This window comes from Bufo bufo, chromosome 3 (assembly GCF_905171765.1).
Source record: "Bufo bufo chromosome 3, aBufBuf1.1, whole genome shotgun sequence".
In the NCBI taxonomy this organism is placed as follows: domain Eukaryota; kingdom Metazoa; phylum Chordata; class Amphibia; order Anura; family Bufonidae; genus Bufo; species Bufo bufo.
The window spans coordinates 276,779,190-276,801,899 of NC_053391.1; the positions used below are offsets into that span (position 1 = coordinate 276,779,190).

The 22,710-nt window shown below is 45.9% G+C and overlaps 1 protein-coding gene across 1 annotated transcript in view; it reads right to left on the reverse strand.

Moving 5' to 3' along the window:
* Positions 1–15,794, reverse strand: part of CACNA1S (calcium voltage-gated channel subunit alpha1 S) — a 1,092,054-nt gene extending 1,076,260 nt beyond the window's left edge. Inside the window, 1 exon segment of the mRNA XM_040424151.1 lies at positions 15,648–15,794. The gene's annotated coding sequence lies outside the window, so the exon portion shown is untranslated.
* Between the last annotated feature and the right edge of the window lie 6,916 nt (positions 15,795–22,710).

Below are 22,710 nucleotides of genomic sequence, written 5' to 3' on the forward strand. Positions count from 1 at the left end.
TGTGAGAAACCCTGATAATTGGCCGTTGGATTTATGCCCCTGTATCCTCGTTGTCCTTGTGGCCATCGTCTCCTCCATCTGCCTCTGGCTCTGTTTCTACCCCTGAATGAAGTGGTACCTCTCTCTTTATCTGAAGACTCAAGGTCATTGGAGGATATGTCAGTGCCGGGGTTGCTTTGGGTCTTGATGTTAAGAAACTCAAAAGCGCTTTTTTCACGGAATTCTGACAAATCCGGTACAAACTGTCTGTGTTTTCTCTCCTTGAGAATTGTTTGATATCTTTCTACGTTTGTACGTAAAATGTTTTCTCTTCTACTGAAATCAGAGTCTGATTTCAGTTTTAAAGCTGACTTTTTAAAGCTGACAATGAGGGTATTGAGATGTTTTGAGGTTCTGTCCAGAATCACCTTCTCCTCATCCAGCAGCAGCTGCATAAAGCGAATTGAGCTGTACAACTCCTCCTCCCACTTCTCCAATAATTGTGTTGAACGTGATCGCTGTGCTGGTGTAACCTGAACTCTAAGTCCTTTTGGAACTATTTTGTTCTTGATATAGTTTTCTAAGGATTGGCACTCCCACCAGGACTTTAGATTCTCTTTGTAACCCTCATATAAATCACTAAAGATGCCCTTCAGTGTTGGTGTCTTGTCCAAATTTTTGTCTCCCTCTCTCTCAGAAAAAACTTCCTGAGCATCATTTAACCAAGTGTTAGTATCTATGGGTCCTGTAAGAAAACGTGCCATACTAACAATTGCAAACAAATCACAGTAGTATTATAGGGTTTCGAAAAGTATCAATATAATATATCACAGAGAGAAATGACTTTTCATCTAAAACATACCTTTTACTATCATTGGTTAAAATATTACCACATCTAGATATAATATTAGGCTAAGTCAAATAAATAGACAATGCCTTACTTTGGACGTATACAGGATAGTACAGTCCGATATATAAAAAATAACGGCAACTTACAGTTAGATGACTGTGGATCTGGCCAGACAGTGAACGAGAGGTTAAGTCTGGGCCGGGGATAGATGAGGGGGGGGGGGAACAAAATCCCTAATACATCCCTCAATGTACCCATGCCTACAGGCGGAGCACCCGCCCCAAAAAGGGCGATCCCACCTCTTGGTGGCTAAGCCCTCGCTGTCGCCTAGTATTACCCTACCTGTTAGGATTGAAGATGTTCGTCCCTTCTTAGCAGCTTGTTCCGACGCGTTTCCCCGGTAATCATAAAAACTGGTTCATATGTATTTTAAACATGGGCCATTTTTATGCGTCTTAAAGGGAAATTCTCAAAAATGTGCCCTGCTGGATCCTAGAAAATTTTTATTTTAGGCCACGGGAGTACGAGCCCTAAAAATTAGGCATTCACCTGACATAAATGAAATTGTGATTATGTGGCTCGAGGTATATTATGCGGTCACTGAATAACAATTTTACTGTAGCCCACTGGAGTACAGGCCCCAAACATTAGGCATTCACCGGACAGAAAAGATCAAGTGATTATGTGGCTGGAGGTATATTAGACGGTCATTGGATAAGAATTTTACTGTAGGCCATTACAAATATATGTCAAATACATATGTTTAAAAGAACTAAAAATATAAAATTGGATTAAAAACATGGCTAACATAATCCCCCCTCTTGAATAAACCCCAAATGATAATAGGTGAAATTCGATAACATATGGTTGTCACAGGTGTTAAATTCCTCCGAGGCCCCAACAATTAGGCATTAACCATACAGAAAAGATCAAGTGATAATGTGGCTGGAGGTATATTAGACGGTCATTGGATACCAATTTTAGGCCCCAAACATTAGGCATTCACGGGACAGAAAAAGCCTTTTATGCCGCTGTATTTACATAAGACAGGGATAATTATTTGTTCTGTGTGGTGGCGGATATGTGTGGGCTCGCATGAGGAAATTCAATTAAACGTGGTTGTTACAGGTGTTGAATTCCTCCGAGATCCATGCCTCATTCATTTTTAGAAAGCACTCGTGAGCTAGGTGAGTGCGCTTATCGGTCACGATCCCCCCTGCTGCGCTGAACGTCCTTTCGGACAGGACACTCGACGAGGGACAAGTCAAGAGTTCCATGTCAAATTGTGCCAGCTCTGGCCACAGGTCAAGCCTGCACACCCAGTAGTCCAGGGATTCCTCGCTTCTCAGAGCCTCCACATCGGCCGTTAACCCGATGTAGTCAGACACCTGTTGGTCTAGGCGTTCCCTGAGGCTGGATCCGGAGGGCGGCTGACGATGAGTTGGGTGCAAGAATGAGCTCATATCCAAAGTGACCAGCACATCTTCAAACCGCCCTCTTCTTGCATGCACAGTAGGATTGGTACCCGCAACTTTTTCTCTGTGGGTGGAAATTCCTCTGCCAGCACCCGCAACAGCAGAATACAGCATCTCTCGAAGCAAGGCCTGAAAATGCTGCATTCTGACAGCCCTCTGTGATGCTGGTAACATGTCCGCCATTTTGTGTTTGTACCGAGGGTCTAAGTATGTTGCCACCAAGTACTGGTCCTTACCCTTTATGCTTTTTATACAGGGTCCCTCTTCAAATACTGGAGCATGAAGGCCCCCATTTTCACTAAATTGGAAGCGGTGGAGCGCCCTGGCTCCTGCTCATCGCCCAGGAGAATTTCATCCTTGGCCCCCCCCCCCCATCCACGGACAACATAAGGGATCCCAGAAAAGTTTAAAGCCTGCTCTTCTTGCTCCTCCTCCTCCCCCCAGGCAACATCCTCCTCTGACTCCTCTTCAGACTCCTGCTGACTTGTCTCAGATGGAGTAGCCCCCCCTGGGAATTCATTCAGCATTGTGACTTCCTCATCTTCCAGCTCCTGCTCCTCGACAGCTTGATCAATGACACGATGCAATGCACGCTCCAGAAAGAAGGCGTAAGGCACGATGTCACTGATGGCGCCCTAGCTGCGACTGACCAGTTTGGTGATCTCATCAAATGGCCGCAGAAGTCTGCATGTGTCGCACATGAGCAGCCACTGGCGTGGTGAAAAGAAACCAAGCTCCCCAGAACCTATCCTGCTGCAGACTTCGTACATTTAGTCGTTAACGGCACGTTGCTGCTGGAGCAGCCTATGAAGCATATGCAAGGTGGAGTTCCAGTGCGTCGGGCTGTCACATATCAGATGCCTGACCGGCAGTGTGTGTTGCCATGGCCGTGTAAGATCTTCTAAAATGGCCAGAGATTTTCATGGCTTGCCTCAAGACGTCCTGGACTCAGGGGTATTTGGCAACGAATCGCTGCACGACTAAGTTCAGGACGTGTGCCATGCATGGCACATGTGTCATTTTGCCCTGTTTCAGCGCGCTCAGCAGATTGGCACACCACTTTACCAACTGTCAAATTGAGCAAGGTTAGCCACTGATCAGCCTGTGATCGCAGAGCTGAAAGCAGTGCAGGACTGGTGTGGCTCTTATCTTCCAGGCACAACAGCCGCAGCACAGCATGGCAAAGTCTCACCTTGCACGTCAAATAGATTCTGGGGAGCTTGGGGGGGTGCAGTGGAAGAGGCACTAGCAGTGGAAAAGGTGGAGTCAGCCAAGGAGGAGAGGTAGGATGGAGTAGGAGGAGGCGAAGAAGAGGCAGGCCTAAATGCAATCAGTGGCGGTAACACCAAATCCACAAGGGTGCCACGGGTTGCATGCTTGACAGCCGTCAGAAGGTTCACCCAGCAGGCAGTAAAAGTTATGTACCTTTCCTTCCCCTTTTTTTGCTAGACCATGTGTTTGTGGTCAGATGTATCTTGGCACCAACACTGTGTGCCAGAGTTACATTCACTTGCCACTGAACATGGCCATATAGCTCTGGGATGCCCTTCTGGGAGAAATATTTCCTTCCGGAGACTTTCCATTGAGGTGTGCCAATGGTCACAAATTTTCTAAAGGCCTCCGAATCCACCAGTTTATATGGCAGTAGTTGGCGGGCTTGTAGTTCCGACAAGCCAGCGGTCAGCCGTTGGGCAAGAGGGTTATCAGGCGTCATCAACTTTTTACGTTCGAACATTTGGGCCACAGAAGCCTGCCTTTTGCCAGATGAACGCGATGATGACACGGAGGAAGGTGGAGGACAAATGGGAGGAGAGAGGAGAAGGAGAAGAAGCAGGATGTGGAGCGCTGGGAGTGTGGCTTTGTGGGTTCTGACGGTGTTTCTCCCACTGGGCACGGTGATGGGAGGCCAGGTGCCTTCTTAAGGCGGTCACCCCTAGGTGAGTGTTGGGCTTATGGCGACTTATGTGTTGACTGCACAGGCTGCAGATGGCAACACTATTGTCAGCAGCTGACACTTTAAAAAAAGCCCACACTCCGGAGCCATGTGCCGGCATCCTGGGAGCGCCAGATGTGACCGTGCATGGTGGATGGCTCGCTCCAGATACATTTGAAGTCTGCTTTTTGCCTCCTATGCCTGCTTTTCCTCCCTATCTGCTGCTCCGTCTCTCCCTCTAAACTCCCTTCCTCTTCCTCTCTTGTGGGCACCCATGTGATGTCCATCGGCACGTCATCATCGTCACCTTCACCACCATTGACATTAGATTTCTCAGAGTAGACAGCAATAGCGGAGACCACCCTCCTTGGGCTGATCTGGGAACTGTCGTCAGACCGCTGGGTGGCGGCCGTTGCTACCTCCTTTTTGTCACCGCCACTTCTGTGAGAATGTCTGACAGACGTCCTTTTCTACCTCTTGCATGATGTTCTTGTTTTGGTTTCACTTTGTCATCTCATTTCCTTCTCCCAGGTGTCACATATTTAGACTAATCCTCTTTCCTTTATATTCCCTCCCATACTGCCTCACTTTGCGGTTTATACTACTTCCTGGATTGAAGTGTTCACTGCTAGAGACTTCGGTTGCTGCTTGTTCAGATAAGTCCTTTCATGTATTGTGTTTCCTTGCTGGCTTGATTATAGGTGACCCTGACTCCCTCCGTATGAAGTGCAGGGAGCCGGTGGTCGTGTCCCCTCACTATTATAGGGTTTTCAGATGTCACACAGTCTAGGTATGTGGGCATGCAATTGTCTACCTCTGAGACCCTTGCATGTGCTTAGCAGTCAGGGTGAGCTCTTAGGGTTTTATAGGGGTCACCTTTATGCTCCTTAGTTTGGGATCAAGCCAGTCGGATGTTTATTCATAACTTCCAGCTATCTTCAACATCATCCGTGACATTATAAACCGCCATTACCGTCTTAAGCATGGATCCGGTTTCAGCCTTGATTGACCGCATGCAAGGTCTTTCACTGGAGGTAGCAGATCTCCGTAAAACTGTGTCTCAGTTTCAGGTGACCGGTTCTGCTTGCGTTCATGGAGTTTGTTCCAAGCCTAAGATCTGTCATGCCCCACTTTGACGATGTGCAGAGGTCAGCCAGGATAGCAGCACGAGTTTAATGTTGTTTTAGAGCCGTGCTAGATCCGCCTCTCATCAGGTGCACTGGGTGGGGTCTTTAGTTTAAATAGCACACTGCCCAGTGTCCTGAGTGGATTATACAGTTCATTCTGGTCTGGGAAGCTTGGAGGGAAGGTTGGCTGTCAGTTCCTGCTCTCTGAGATAAGTGTAATTTCTAGTTCGGTTGTTTGTGTCTTCTATTCCATCCAGGTTCTGTGCGAGCAGACTGCTCCTATCTCCCCACTTCACCATCTTAGGGAGTTCAGGGTTTTGTTAGCCCAGGCTGGAGGACACTAGCACACCTACCATCTAGGTCTGCTGTGGGCTGAGCAGTGCAGGGAAAGAGGTCAGGGATAAGCTAGGAGGTGACCCTTCCCCCGTCTCTTGTCCAGAGCCTGGTTGGTGTGTTATCGTTTGTACTAAGGGTACGTCCGCCGTGACAAGATCTCGCTACCGGGTACGTTCTCCGGGGGTAGTGAGAATTTAGTTCGCTTTAGAGAGGCTTGCAAACTCCATTTTTGCCTACTTCCCCATTCCTCTGGTGATGAGGAGCAGAGGGTGGGGATCATCATCTCGTTGCTCAGGGATAACGCTCAGTCTTGAGCCTTTTCGCTGCCGGTAGGGGCACGGCCCCTCCGATCGGTGGATGAATTTTTTGTAGCCCTGGGGCAGATATATGATGACCTGGATCGTATTGGTCTGGCTGAATCTAAACTGCGTCTTTTATGCCAGGGTAAACAGTCCGCAGAGATATATTGTTCTGAATTTCGGAGATGGGCAGCTGATACTGGTTTGAACGATGCTGTGCTCGGAAGTCAATTTTGCCATGGTCTTTCGGAGGGATTGATAGATGCATTTGCTTTTCATGAGAGACCTGCCTCGTTGGAGTCTGCCATGTCTCTAGCTGTTCGTATTGACAGGCGTCTTAGAGAGAGAGAGGAGAGACCACTCCTTCCTGTTATATTGAGTCCAAGGACAGTGGGGCTGTCTCATTCAGTGCGCAGGGGCCTCAGTCTCTCTCAATCCCCTCTGAGAAGGAGGCCATGCAGCTGGGTTTGCTTGCCTCTGATAGTAGAGGATTCAGCTCTCAGAGGAGGGTTTGTTTCTGTTGTGGGGGTATAAATCATTTGGCTAATGTTTGCCCCTCTAGGAGATTCAGGGAGTTTTCTGAGGTTAATAAAGAAACAAAAAAAAAAAAAAAAACTCAAAAAACTTTCCATTTGCTACTATTAGCAAGGTTTATGCGGAAATTGAAGGTTTGCCGTTTGCTTGTAGTTCCCATTTTCTCCTACCTGCCAGGGTAGCGCTAGACAGCAAGAACATGGTGAGATATTTGTAGATAGTGGAGCAGCTGTCAATCTCATTGATAATCAATTTGCTATAACACATGGTTTCCAGGTATGCACTTTGGAAAAGGATATACCTGTTTTTGCTATCGATTCCGCTCCACTTTCTCAAAAATCGTTAAAGGGCATAGTTCACAATATCCGTTTGACTGTGGGTGATGCTCATGTTGAGGATATGTCATGTTTCGTCCTAAGCGGATTACCTACTCCTCTAGTGTTGGGGCTACCCTGGCTCACTAAACATAACCCCACCATTGATTGGCAAGCAAGGCAAATAAATGGTTGGAGTGACTTCTGCAGAGAGAATTGCCTCACGGCGTCTCTTTCAGAGGTTTCTACCAAGACTGTACCATCTTTTCTCTCTAAATTTTCGGATGTGTTTTCCGAGAGTGGTGTCCAGGAGCTGCCCCCTCACCGAGAGTACGATTGCCCTATTAATCTCATCCCAGACACCAAGCTGCCAAAATCACGTTTATACAATCTCTCCCAACCTGAAAGAGTCGCTATGCGTACTTATATCTCTGAGAGCCTGAGAAAGGGACACATCCGACCCTCGAAGTCACCTGTTGCCGCTGGTTTTTTTTTTGTTAAGAAAAAATATGGTTCTTTAAGCCCTTGTCTGGATTTCAGGGAGCTGAACTGTATCCCAATTCGTGACCCATATCCGCTTCCTCTGATCCCGGACCTGTTTAACCAGATTGTTGGGGCTAAAGTTTTTTCTAAATTGGATTTAAGAGGGGCATACAACCTAGTCAGGGTCAGGGAAGGGGACGAATGGAAGACGGCCTTCAATACCCCTGAGGGTCATTTCGAGAATTTTTGTTATGCCCTTTGGTTTGATGAATGCTCCGGCCGTCTTCCAACATTTTGTGAACAGCATTTTTTATCATTTAATGGGGAATTTTGTACTGGTGTATCTGGATGACATTTAGATTTTTTCTCCTGATATCAAAACTCATAGGGACCACCTACGTCAGGTCTTGCTCATTCTGCGGGAGAATAAATTGTATGCTAAACTGGATAAATGTGTGTTTGCGGTTCCGGAGATTAAATTTCTTGGTTTTCTTCTCTCCGCTTCTGGTTTTCGCATGGACCCTGAGAAGGTCCGCGCTGTGCTTGATTGGGAGCTTCCTGAGAATCAGAAGGCGCTGATGCGGTTTTGGGGTTTTGCCAATTATTACAGAAAGTTAATTTTGAATTATTCCTCTGTTAAGCCACTCACTGATATGACTAAAAAGGGGGTAGATTTTTCCTCCTGGTCGGTAGATGCGCTTAAGGCCTTTTCTAGTATCAAAGAGTTTTGCTACCGCTCCCATTTTGGTACAACCTGATGTCTCTCTACCTTTTATTGTTGAGGTGGACGCTTCTGAGGTGAATGTATGTGCGGTCTTATCTCAGGGTCCCTCTCCGGCCAAATGGCGACCGTGTGCCTTTTTCTCAAGGAAACTCTCCTCCGCAGAGAGAAATTACGATGTGGGAGATAGGGAGTTGTTGGCCATCAAATTAGCTTTTGAGGAATGGCGCCATTGGCTAGGGGGAGCCAGACACCCTATTACCGTGTTTACCGACCATAAGAATCTGGCCTACTTGGAATCAGACAAGCGTCTGAACCCAAGACAGGCCAGATGGTCTTTGTTCTTTTCTAGGTTTAATTTTGTTGTCACGTTCCGCCCTGGGGTTAAAAATGTGAAGGCGGATGCTCTGTCACGTTGTTTTCCGGGAGGGGGGAACGTTGAAGACCCGGGTCCCATTTTGGCTGAAGGGGTGGTCGTCTCTGCTCTTTATCCTGATTTGGAGGCAGAGGTTCAGGCAGCCCAGGCAGAGGCTCCTGACCTTTGTCCTCCTGGGAGGTTGTTTGTGCCTCTCGCTTTACGACACAAGGTTTTTAAGGAGCACCACGATACTGTCCTTGCTGGGCACCCGGGGAGTAGAGCCACAGTAGATCTCATTTCTCTGAGATTCTGGTGGCCGGCTCTTCGTAAGACGGTTGAGGGTTTTGTGGCAGCCTGCGGGACCTGCGCTCGTGCCAAGGTCCCTCATTCACGGCCATCGGGTTCTCTCCTCCCGTTACCCATTCCTTCCCGTCCTTGGATGCATCTGTCCATGGACTTCATTACGGACCTACCTCGTTCCTCGGGGAAGACTGTGATTCTGGTGGTAGTCGACCGTTATAGCAAAATGGCGCATTTCATTCCCTTTCCTGGGTTACCCAATGCTAAGACGTTGGTGCAAGCGTTTGTTGATCACATTGTTAAATTGCATGGCATTCCTTCAGACATTGTTTCTGATAGGGGCATGCAATTTGTTTGCAGATTCTGAAAGGCCTTCTGTTCTCGCTCGGGGATTCAGTTGTCATTTTCTTCTGCTTTTCACCCGCAGTCGAATGGTCAGACCGAACGCGTCAATCAGAATCTGGAGACATATCTGCGCTGTTTTGTGGCGGAGAATCAGGAGGATTGGTATTCTTTTTTGTGCCTTGCTGAGTTTGCTTTAAATAACCGTCGCCAGGAGTCCTCTGATAAGTCACCATTTTTTGGTGCATATGGGTTTCATCCACAGTTTGGGACATTCTCTGGAGAGGGGTCTTCTGGTTTACCTGATGAGGAGAGATTTTCCTCGTCTTTGTCATTTATTTGGCAAAAGATTCAGGGTAATCTGAAGAGGATGAGTGAGAGATATAAGCGTGTGGCGGATAAGAGATGTGTGCCTGGTCCGGACCTGAATGTGGGTGATCTGGTGTGGGTGTCTACAAAGAATATCAAACTGAAGGTTCCCTCCTGGAAGTTGGGTCCAAAGTTTATTGGGCCTTACAAGATCTTGTCCATCATCAATCCCGTTGCCTTCCGTCTTGATCCTCCTCAGACTTGGAAGATCCATAATGTTTTTTATAAGTCCCTATAAAAACCTTATGTCCAACCCACTGTACCCTCCTCTTTGCCTCCTCCTCCGATTTTTGTTGATGGTAATTTTGAATTCCAGGTCTCTAGGATTGTGGATTCTCGCATTATCCGTGGTTCTCTCCAATACCTTGTTCATTGGGAGGGTTATGGTCCTGAGGAGAGGATGTGGGTCCCAGTGGCGGACATTAAGGCCACTCGTCTCCTCAAGGCTTTCCATAGGTCTCATCCTGAGAAGGTGGGTTCTGAGTGTCCGGAGTCCACCCGTAGAGGGAGGGGTACTGTCACCGCCACTTCTGTGAGAAGGTCTGACAGACGTCCTTTTCTACCTCTTGCATGATGTTCTTTGTTTTGGTTTCACTTTGTCATCTCATTTTCTTTCTCCCAGGTGTCACCTATTTAGACTAATCCTCTTTCCTTTATATTCCCTCCCATACTGCCTCACTTTGCGGTTTATACTACTTCCTGGATTGAAGTGTTCACTGCTGGAGACTTTGGTTGCTGTTTGTTCAGATAAGTCCCTGTGTCACATAGTCTAGGTACGTGGGCATGTAATTGTTTACCTCTGAGACCCTTGCATGTGCTTAGCAGTCAGGGTGAGCTCTTATGCTCCTTAGTTTGGGATCAAGCCAGTCGGATGTTTATTCATAACTTCCAGCTATCTGCAACATCATCCGTGACACTTTTCCTCACCCGGAAATGGCTGCGCATCGGTAAAGTCTTGGAATAGATGGGAAAATAATTCCTCTGACTTGAGTGGAGGGGCTATGGTGGTGGTGGTGTCGTCTTTGGGGGTGCACATAGCAGAGAGTGAGAAGGGTGCAGATACAGAGGATGAGGAGGGTGCAGAAGCGGAAGGCTGAGTGAGCCACTCAACCAACTCTGGTGGGTCCTTTGACGTAATCGCACTCACCCTCTCCAACTTCTTACTTAGACTCCCGCCTGGTGTACCTGCCCGACCCCTACCACCCCTGCGGAATGGCCTGCCTCTTCCTCTGCCTGTCATTTTTAAAATGACCCTGTGACAAAGTCCCTATAGAAGAGCAGTATTTGTGGAAGAAGGTATATTGCAGACCTCAATCCATATTTGGTGGAAGCCAGTATATAAAACCCCTCTATCAGTATTTTGTGGACACAGGTATATAGAACCCCTTAACGAGTATTTGCTGGAAGCTGGTATATCAAACCCCTTAAAGGGAACCTGTCACTGGGATTTTGTGTATAGAGCTGAGGACATGGGTTGCTAGATGACCGCTAGCATATCCGCAATATCCAGTCCCCATAGCTCTGTGTGCTTTTACTGTGTCAAAAAAACAATTTGATACATATGCAAATTAACCTGAGATGAGTCCTGTCCCTGAGATGAGTCAGGGACAGGACTTGTCTCAGGTTAATTTGCATATGTATCAAATCAGTTTTTTGACACAATAAAAGCACACAGAGCTATGGGGACTGGATATTGCGGATGTGCTAGCGGCCATCTAGTAACCCATGTCCTCAGCTCTATACACAAAATCCCGGTGACAGGTTCCCTTTAATCAATATTTGGTGGAAGCCGGTGTATCGCAGGCCTCAATCAATATTTGGTGGAAGCCGGTATATCAATCTCCTCTATCAATATTTTGTGGAAACAGGTATATAGAACCCCTTAATAAGTATTTGCTGGTAGCCGACATATCAAACCCCTTAATCAATATTTGGTGGAAGCTGGTGTATCGCAGGCCTCAATAAATATTTGGTGGAAGCCGGTATATTAATCCCCTCTATCAGTATTTTGTGGAAACAGGTATACAGAACTCCTTAAGGGGAACCTGTCGCCGGGATTTTGGGTATAGAGCTGAGGACATGGGTTGCTAGATGGCCGCTATCACAGCCGCAATATCCAATCCCCATAGCTCTGTGTGCTTTTAGTGTGTAAAAAAAACAATTTGATACATATGCAAATTAACATAAAAGAGTCATATCTTACTTTTGTGACCAGAGAAGAGTCATATTTTCAAGCTCTAACTCATCTCAGGTTAATTTGCATATGTATCAAATCGTTTTTTTTACACAATAAAAGCACACAGAGCTATGGGGACTGGGTATTGCGGATGTGCTAGCGGCCATCTAGCAACCCATGTCCTTAGCTCTATACCCAAAATCCCGGTGTGTAACAGTCCTACAGGCTCACCTGAGTCAGAGGACCGCTGGCTGGAGGTAGGAGTGGAGCCCAGTGGCAAGGACCGCAGGCAGGTAGTAGGTGCAGGAAGTCTGGCAGAGGCGTAGTCGGTAGGCAGGCGGTGGGTCAGGGCAGGCGCCAGTAAGCGTGGTCAGACAATCCGGATGGCAACGGTGGTAGCAGTTCAGTAGGTAGGGACAAAGCAGAAGAGTAGTCGGTAGGTAATTCCTGGTCAGCAGTGGACTTCCAGTAGTAGCAAGAGCAGCAGATGAGGAGAAGCTTGATCAAGGCTCAGGAGCTCAATAATCAGCAAGCTAGAGTGCAAGGGGCTGGACTTATATAGGGAAGTACCAGGTGTGGGGAATCAAGGGTGATGAGCAAGGCTTGGCAAGACTGAGGTTACATAATAGGTTTCAGGGAGGAATGTCCAGAGAGGATGGTAGCCTAGTAAGCAGGGCTACCGCCTGGGATGTGGCTGGTCACGGGTTCGAATTGTGACAGGTTCTCTTTAATGAGTATTTTCTAGAAGCTAGTATATCAAACCTCTTAATCAATATTTGGTGGAAGCCGATGTATCACACCCCTCAATCAATATTTTGTGGAAGCCGGTGTATCACACCCCTCAATCAGTATTTTGTGGAAGCAGGTATATCAAACCCCTTAATCAATATTTTGTAGAAGCAGGTATATCACACCCCTTAATCAGTTTTTTTTTGTATATCACACCAGTTGCAATTAGTTACTTCAAATAGCGTTTGTCCATCTATCTAGCTGCGGTATCTCAGCAGAACCACACACAACTTCTGCGCAATACAAATGCACTATAATATACTTTCTATGATAGAAGTTATATTATAGGTATATCACACCCCTCAATCAGTTTTTTTTGGGGGGGGCAACAGCTATATCACACCAGTTGCAATTAGTTATTCCAATAGCGTTTGTCCCTCTATCTAGCTGCAGTATCTCAGCAGAACCGCACACAACTGCTGCACAATACAAATGCACTATAATATACTTTCTATGTTAGAAGGTATATTATAGGTATATCACACCCCTCAATCTTTTATTTTTTTTGCGGGGGGGGAAAACAGGTATATCACAACAGTTGCAATTAGTGATTCCAATAGCGTTTATCCCTCTATCTAGCTGCGGTATCGCAGCAGAACCGCACACAACTGCTGCACAATACAAATGCACTATAATATACTTTCTATGTTAGAAAGTATATTATAAGTATATCACACCTCTCGGAATGTCACACCTATCGATAGCACACCTATACCAGTCCTTAAAAGGACTTTTGTGGCCCTATTAGCTAGCGTTTGGTGTCTCTAACAGTCTGTCTCTGCTCCAGACAGCAACCTATCCCTACACTGGTAAAAAAACTGAATGTAAAATGGCTGCCAGATAGGGTTTATTTATAGGGTAGGGGGTTTGTTTATGTGCTGAAAAGTCTTAATTGGCTGTCCTGTCCCATCTGATGGATGTGTCATGGGTCAATGTTATGCAAAAAAATATGACTCGTGTGAATATCGCCATATGTTCGAATGTTCAGCAAATCGCGAATGAGCAAAGTTCACCGTGAAACGAACGTCGGGCGAACGGCAAGGCTATCTCTACTGGTCTATGCAAACATTTTGATAGGCAGGTGACTGGTGACAGATTCCCTTTAAGGTCCAAATAGGCTTGGTCCCTAAGGAGTTAAGAGTTAGTTGCAGGCCCCTATCCTGTTCTCCTAAGGTGTGGCACAGCCTAAGGCCTCATGCACACAACTATATTTTGAGTCCGATCCGCAAAAGTGGACCCACTCATTTCTACAGGTCTGCAAAAAAAAAAAATGGACAGCACACGGACATCATCCCTGTGCCGTCCACATCTGTATGTCAATCCTGTAAATGACAGAACATTGGACAAAAATAGTCATTTCTATTAATGGGACTGAGAAAAATGCAGGTTGCACACGGAAGGTATCCATAATTTGCAGTTTGCATTCCACAAAATCGATGCTGTCGGACTGTGCATGAGACCTCAGTCAACCAGATTTTGTAGTGAGTTCAATGGTGCTCTACCGTCTGGTTTTCCTTACTTCTTCATAATGCAATGTTGTGTTAAAGAGGACCTTTCACCGATTATTACACTATGAACTAACTATACAGACATGTAGAGCGGCGCCCGGGGATCTCACTGCACTTACTATTATCCCCGGGCGCCGCTCCGTTCTCCTGCTATGTCCTCCGGTATCTCCGCTCACTAAGTTATAGTAGGCAGAGATTCCAGTCCCTAAGTTATGGTAGGCGGAGTCTGCCCTTGTTCTGCTCTAGCGCTGGCCAATCGCAGCGCAGAGCTCACAGCCTGGGAGGTTATTTTCTCCCAGGCTGTGAGCTCTGCAATGCGATTGGCCAGCGATACAGAAGAACAAGGGCAGACTCCACCTACCATAACTTAGGGAACGGAGATACCGGAGGGCCTAGCAGGAGAACGGAGCGGCGCCCGGGGATAATAGTAAGTGCAGGGAGATCCCCGGGCACCGCTCTACAAGTCTGTATAGTTAGTTTATAGAGTAATAATCGGTGAAATGTCCTCTTTAAAGAAGGTATCCTTGAAGTGTTACCAGCCTGGGTGCGATGGGACATTCCTAAATCCCTTGCATGCAGAAGCAGTAACGCAATGTTCATTTCTGCCAGACAGTCCAGTGATCACCGGCCAGAATTGGTCCCTCACATGTAGTCATGGGGACGGCAACTGGTAGGAGTGGCATTAGGGATGAAAGACATGAGGAGGGCAACTGGCAGAAGTGGCATGGAGGATGTAAGAAATGAGGACCACAAGTAGCAGGAGTAGCATGGAGAATGTAACAGAAGAACATGGCAGCGGTAGCATGGCGGATGTAAGACATAAGGAGGGCAACAAGCAGGAGTGGCATGGGGGATGTTAGACATAAGAACATGGCAGGGGTAGAATGGAGGTTGTAAGGAATGAGGACCTGGCAGGGGTAGTATTGAGGCTATAAAACATAAGAAGGGCATCTGGTGGGGGTAGCATAGAGGATGTAAGACATGAGGAGGGCAACTGGCAGGAGTGGCTTTGGGGATGTAAGACATGAGGAGGGAAACTGGCAAGAGTGGCATGGAAGATTTAAGATATGAGGACCACAAGTAGCAGGAGTGGCATGGAGGATGTAAGACATGAGGAGGGCAACTGGCAAGAGTGGCATGGGGTATGTAAGACATGAGAACATGGCAGGGTGAGCATCGAGGATGTAAGACATGAGGAGGGCAACAAGCAGGAGTGGCATGGAAGATGTAAGACATAAGAACATGGCAGGGGTAGAATGGAGGTTGTAAGGAATGAGGACCTGGCAGGAGTAAGACATGAGGAGGGTAACTGGCAGGGGTAGCATGGAGGATGTAAGACATGGGGACCACAAGTAGCAGGAGTGGCATGGGGGATGTAAGGCACAGCAACATGGCAGGGGTAGAATGGAGGTTGTAAGACATGAGGGGGGCAAAAAAGCAAGGGTGGCATGGAGGATGTAAGACATGAGGAGGGATACTAGCAAGAGTGGCATAGGGGAAGTAAGGCTTGAGGAGGGTAACTGGCAGAAGTGGTATGGGGGATGTAAGAAATGAGGACCTGGCAGGAGTGACATGGGGATGTAAGAAATATTGACCTGGCAGGAGTGGCATGGGGGATGTAAGAAAGGAGGACCATATACCTAATTTGTTGAATAACTTTTCCTAATCAGGATCCTAAGTAGTCAAGTAGCATTTGTCGGAATATTGTTACAATGTTACAATACACACAAGGCACACGGCTAGTCTGTCGTTACCTTATCTTCTAGAAAGCGTCCCTTGCCGCCCGCTTCCTCTCAGCAAGTGATACACCGTCCGGTCCCGGGATTCAGTGCATTTTACCGGTACAGAAGATTTAGGAAAACTTTGAAAAATTGGAAAATTAGCAGTGATGTGGAGTGATCCCCGCCTGGCTGTGGAGTGACGACCCCGCACACAAGCCGTGAGTAAATTTAGACCCGAAAACGTCCCGCGACAGCTGCACAGCTCAAATTCGGACTGCATGGGGGAGGAGAGAAGCCATGGCCAAGCTTTCTACAGGCGCTTAGTGTCACTCAGAGGTCTATGGAGACATATGGAGTGAGAGAGATTAGATAGCTGTGTGATATATATGTAGAGAGATTAGATTGCTGTATGATATATGTATAGAGAGAGATTAGATAGCTATGTGATGTATATGTAGAGATTAGATAGCTGTGTGATGTATATGGAGAGAGAGAGAGAGAGAGAGAGATTAGATAGCTGTGTGATATATATGTAGAGAGATTAGATTGCTGTATGATATATGTATAGAGAGAGATTAGGTAGCTATGTGATGTATATGTAGAGATTAGATAGCTGTGTGATGTATATGGAGAGAGAGAGAGATTAGATAGCTGTGTGATATATATGTAGAGAGATTAGATTGCTGTATGATATATGTATAGAGAGAGAATAGATAGCTATGTGATGTATATGTAGAGATTAGATAGCTGTGTGATGTATATGGAGAGAGATTAGATAGCTGTGTGATATATATGTATAGAGATTAGATTGCTGTATGATATATGTATAGAGAAAGATTAGATAGCTGTGTGATGTAAATGGAGAGAGAGCGATTAGATAGCCGAGTGATGTATGTGGAGAGAGAAATTAGATAGCTGTGTGATATATATGTATAGAGATTAGATTGTTGTATGATATCTGTATAGAGAGAGAATAGATAGCTATGTGATGTAGAGATTAGATAGCTGTGTGATGTATATGGAGAGAGAGAGAGAGATTAGATAGCTGTGTGATATATATGGAGAGAGATTAGATTGCTGTATGATATATGTATAGAGAAAGATTAGATAGCTGTGATGTATATGGAGAGAGAGCGATTAGATAGCCGTGTGATGTATGTGGAGAGAGAGAGATTAGATAGCCGTGTGATATACAGGGAGTGCAGAATTATTAGGCAAGTTGTATTTTTGAGGATTAATTTTATTATTGAACAACAACCATGTTCTCAATGAACCCAAAAAACTCATTAATATCAAAGCTGAATATTTTTGGAAGTAGTTTTTAGTTTGTTTTTAGTTTTAGCTATTTTAGGGGGATATCTGTGTGTGCAGGTGACTATTACTGTGCATAATTATTAGGCAACTTAACAAAAAACAAATATATACCCATTTGAATTATTTATTTTTACAAGTGAAACCAATATAACATCTCAACATTCACAAATATACATTTCTGACATTCAAAAACAAAACAAAAACAAATCAGTGACCAATATAGCCACCTTTCTTTGCAAGGACACTCAAAAGCCTGCCATCCATGGATTCTGTCAGTGTTTTGATCTGTTCACCATCAACATTGCGTGCAGCAGCAACCAGACACTGTTCAGAGAGGTGTACTGTTTTCCCTCCTTGTAAATCTCACATTTGATGATGGACCACAGGTTCTCAATGGGGTTCAGATCAGGTGAACAAGGAGGCCATGTCATTAGATTTTCTTCTTTTATACCCTTTCTTGCCAGCCAAGCTGTGGAGTACTTGGACCCGTGTGATGGAGCATTGTCCTGCATGAAAATCATGTTTTTCTTGAAGGATGCAGACTTCTTCCTGTACCACTGCTTGAAGAAGGTGTCTTCCAGAAACTGGCAGTAGGACTGGGAGTTGAGCTTGACTCCATCCTCAACCCGAAAAGGCCCCACAAGCTCATCTTTGATGATACCAGCCCAAACCAGTACTCCACCTCCACCTTGCTGGCGTCTGAGTCGGACTGGAGCTCTCTGCCCTTTACCAATCCAGCCACGGGCCCATCCATCTGGCCCATCAAGACTCACTCTCATTTCATCAGTCCATAAAACCTTAGAAAAATCAGTCTTGAGATATTTCTTGGCCCAGTCTTGACGTTTTTAGCTTGTGTGTCTTGTTCAGTGGTGGTCGTCTTTCAGCCTTTCTTACCTTGGCCATGTCTCTGAGTATTGCACACCTTGTGCTTTTGGGCACTCCAGTGATGTTGCAGCTCTGAAATATGGCCAAACTGGTGGCAAGTGGCATCTTTGCAGCTGTACGCTTGACTTTTCTCAGTTCATGGGCAGTTATTTTGCGCCTTGGTTTTTCCACACGCTTCTTGCGACCCTGTTGACTATTTTGAATGAAACGCTTGATTGTTCGATGATCACGCTTCAGAAGCTTTGCAATTTTAAGAGTGCTGCATCCCTCTGCAAGATATCTCACTATTTTTGACTTTTCTGAGCCTGTCAAGTCCTTCTTTTGACCCATTTTGCCAAAGGAAAGGAAGTTGCCTAATAATTATGCACACCTAATATAGGGTGTTGATGTCATTAGACCACACCCCTTCTCATTACAGAGATGCACATCACCTAATATGCTTAATTGGTAGTAGGCTTTCGAGCCTATACAGCTTGGAGTAAGACAACATGCATAAAGAGGATGATGTGGTCAAAATACTCATTTGCCTAATAATTCTGCACGCAGTGTATATGGAGAGAGATTAGATTGCTGTATGATATATGTATATGTAGAGATTAGATAGCTGTGTGATGTATATGTAGAGATTAGATAGCTGTGTGATGTATATGGAGAGACAGAGAGAGATTAGATAGCTGTGTGATGTATGTGGAGAGAGAAATTAGATAGCAGTGTGATATATATGGAGAGAGAATAGATTGCTGTATAATATATGTATAGAGAGAGATTAGATAGCTGTCTGATGTATATGTAGGGATTAGATAGCCGTGTGATGTATATGGAGAGAGAGATTAGATAGCTGTGTGATGTATGTGGAGAGAGATTAGATAGCTGTGTGATGTATATGGAAAGAGAGAGATTAGATAGCTGTGTGATGAATGTGGAGAGAGAGATTAGATAGCTGTGTGATATATATGGAGTGTTAAGGTTACCTGCACAATTGCTTGTAGAGGTTACTCGAAGAGGGGAAGGAGTCCAATGGCAGCGACACAGGAACAGAGGAGCGCGGAAACGGAATGGATGAATGATCCTGATATGCAGGAATGGCGGTGGCTCAATGGACCCGATAAGGTGCACGTGGTAGATGAGTGCCGAAGAACGAGGAAGGCAAGAGAGTAGTCAGGCAGTCCTGGGTCGGTACACGGGATGGCAGGTACAAGGATTCAGGATGAGGCAGGAGAGTAGTCAAATGGAGGCAGAGTTCGGTACACGAGATGGCAGGTGCAAGGATTCAGGATGAGGCAGGAGAGTAGTCGATGGAGGCGGAGTTCGGTACACGAGCAGGTTAGCAGACAAAATACTGAGAGGCTGAAGCAAGACTACGGCTGAGATAGCTCAATAATCTGGCAAGGGTGGAAGTGACATGGTCTTCCTTAACCACCTCCGGACCGCCGTACGCAGCAACGCGTCCTGGAGGTGGTTGATTCATTCCTCCTGGACGCGCCGGCGCATCCTCTCGTGAGACGCGAGATGTCCTGTGAAACGGAAGGTAAGCGAGTGGATCTCCAGCCTGCCAGCGGCGATCGTTCGCTGGCAGGCTGGAGATGAGATTTTTTTAACCCCTAACAGGTATATTAGACGCTGTTTTGATAACAGCGTCTAATATACCTGCTACCTGGTCCTCTGGTGGTCCCTTTTGTTTGGATCGACCACCAGAGGACACAGATAGCTCAGCAATATGTAGCACCAAGCACCACACTACACTACACCCCCCCCTGTCACTTATTAACCCCTTATTAGCCCCTGATCACCTCTGATCACCCCATATAGACTCCCTGATCACCCCACTGTCATTGATTACCCCCCTGTCATTGATCACCCCCCTGTAAAGCTCCATTCAGACGTCCGCATGATTTTTACGGATCCACTGATAGATGGATCGGATCCGCAAAACGCAGACGGACGTCTGAATGGAGCCTTACAGGGGCGTGATCAATGACTGTGGTGATCACCCCATATAGACTCCCTGATCACCCCCCTGTCATTGATTACCCCCCTGTCATTGATCACCCCCCTGTAAAGCTCCATTCAGACGTCCACATGTTTTTTACGGATCCACTGATAGATGGATCGGATCCGCAAAACGCATACGGACGTCTGAATGGAGCCTTACAGGGGCGTGATCAATGACTGTGATGATCACCCCATATAGACTCCCTGATCACCCCCCTGTCATTGATTACCCCCCTGTCATTGATCACCCCCCTGTAAAGCTCCATTCAGACGTCCGCATGATTTTTACGGATCCACTGATAGATGGATCGGATCGCAAAACGCATACGGACGTCTGAATGGAGCCTTACAGGGGCGTGATCAATGACTGTGGTGATCACCCCATATAGACTCCCTGATCACCCCCCTGTCATTGATTACCCCCCTGTCATTGATCACCCCCCTGTAAAGCTCCATTCAGACGTCCGCATGATTTTTACGGATCCACTGATAGATGGATCGGATCCGCAAAACGCATACGGACGTCTGAATGGAGCCTTACAGGGGCGTGATCAATGACTGTGGTGATCACCCCATATAGACTCCCTGATCACCCCCCCTGTCATTGATTACCCTTCTGTCATTGATCACCCCCCTGTAAAGCTCCATTCAGACGTCCGCATGATTTTTACAGATCCACTGATAGATGGATCGGATCCGCAAAACACATACAGGCGTCTGAATGGAGCCTTACAGGGGGGGGTGATCACCCCATATAGACTCCCTGATCACCCCCCTGTCATTGATCACCCCCCTGTCATTGATCACCCCCCTGTAAGGCTGCATTCAGATGTCCGTATGATTTTTACGGATCCACGGATACATGGATCGGATCCGCAAAACACATACGGACATCTGAATAGAGCCTTATAGGGGGGTGATCAATGACAGGGGGGTGATCACCCCATATAGACTCCCTGATCACCCCCCTGTCATTGATCACCCCCCTGTAAGGCTCCATTCACACATTTTTTTGGCCCAAGTTAGCGGAAATTATATATTTTTTTCTTACAAAGTCTCATATTCCACTAACTTGTGTCAAAAAATAAAATCTCACATGAACTCACCATACCCCTCACGGAATCCAAATGCGTAAAAATTTTTTGACATTTATATTCCAGACTTCTTCTCACGCTTTAGGGCCCCTAGAATGCCAGGGCAGTATAAATACCCCACATGTGACCCCATTTCGGAAAGAAGACACCCAAAGGTATTCCGTGAGGGGCATATTGAGTCCATGAAAGATTTAAATTTTTGTCCCAAGTTAGCGGAAAGGGAGACTTTGTAAGAAAAAAATAAATAAAATCAATTTCCGCTAACTTGTGCCAAAAAAAAATAATTCTATGAACTCGCCATGCCCCTCATTGAATACCTTGGGGTGTCTTCTTTCCAAAATGGGGTCACATGTGGGGTATTTATACTGCCCTGGCATTCTAGGGGCCCTAAAGCGTGAGAAGAAGTCTGGGATCCAAATGTCTAAAAATGCCCTCATAAATGGAATGTGGGCCCCTTTGCGCATCTAGGCTGCAAAAAAGTGTCACACATCTGGTATCGCCATACTCAGGAGAAGTTGGGCAATGTGTTTTGGGGTGTCATTTTACATATACCCATGCTGGGTGAGATAAATATCTTGGTCAAATGCCAACTTTGTATAAAAAATGGGAAAAGTTGTCTTTTGCCGAGATATTTCTCTCACCCAGCATGAGTATATGTAAAAAGACACCCCAAAACACATTGCCCAACTTCTCCTGAATACGGCGATACCACATGTGTGACACTTTTTTGCAGCCTAGGTGGGCAAAAAGGCCCACATTCCAAAGAGCACCTTTAGGATTTCACAGGTCATTTACCTACTTACCACACATTAGGGCCCCTGGAAAATGCCAGGGCAGTATAACTACCCCACAAGTGACCCCATTTTGGAAAGAAGACACCCCAAGGTATTCCGTGAGGGGCATGGCGAGTTCCTAGAATTTTATATTTTTTGTCACAAGTTAGCGGAAAATGATGATATTTTTTATATATTTTTTTCCCTTACAAAGTCTCATATTCCACTAACTTGTGACAAAAAATAAAAACTTCCATGAACTCACTATGCCCATCACGAAATACCTTGGGGTGTCTTCTTTCCAAAATGGGGTCACTTGTGGGGTAGTTATACTGCCCTGGCATTCTAGGGGCCCAAATGTGTGGTAAGAAGTTTGAAATCAAAATGTGTAAAAAATGACCGGTGAAATCCGAAAGGTGCTCTTTGGAATATGGGCCCCTTTGCCCACCTAGGCTGCAAAAAAGTGTCACACATGTGGTATCTCCGTACTCAGGAGAATTTGGGGAATGTGTTTTGGGGTGTCATTTTACATATACCCATGCTGGGTGAGAGAAATATCTTGGCAAAAGACAACTTTTCCCATTTTTTATACAAAGTTGGCATTTGACCAAGATATTTATCTCACCCAGCATGGGTATATGTAAAATGACACCCCAAAACACATTCCCCAACTTCTCCTGAGTACGGCGATACCACATGTGTGGCACTTTTTTGCAGCCTAGGTGGGCAAAGGGGCCCACATTCCAAAGAGCACCTTTCGGATTTCACCGGTCATTTTTTACACATTTTGATTTCAAACTACTTACCACACATTTGGGCCCCTAGAATGCCAGGGCAGTATAACTACCCCACAAGTGACCCCATTTTAGAAAGAAGACACCCCAAGGTATTCGCTGATGGGCATAGTGAGTTCATAGAAGTTTTTATTTTTTGTCACAAGTTAGTGGAATATGAGACTTTGTAAGAAAAAAATAAAATAAATCATCATTTTCCACTAACTTGTGACAAAAAATAAAAAGTTCTATGAACTCACTATGC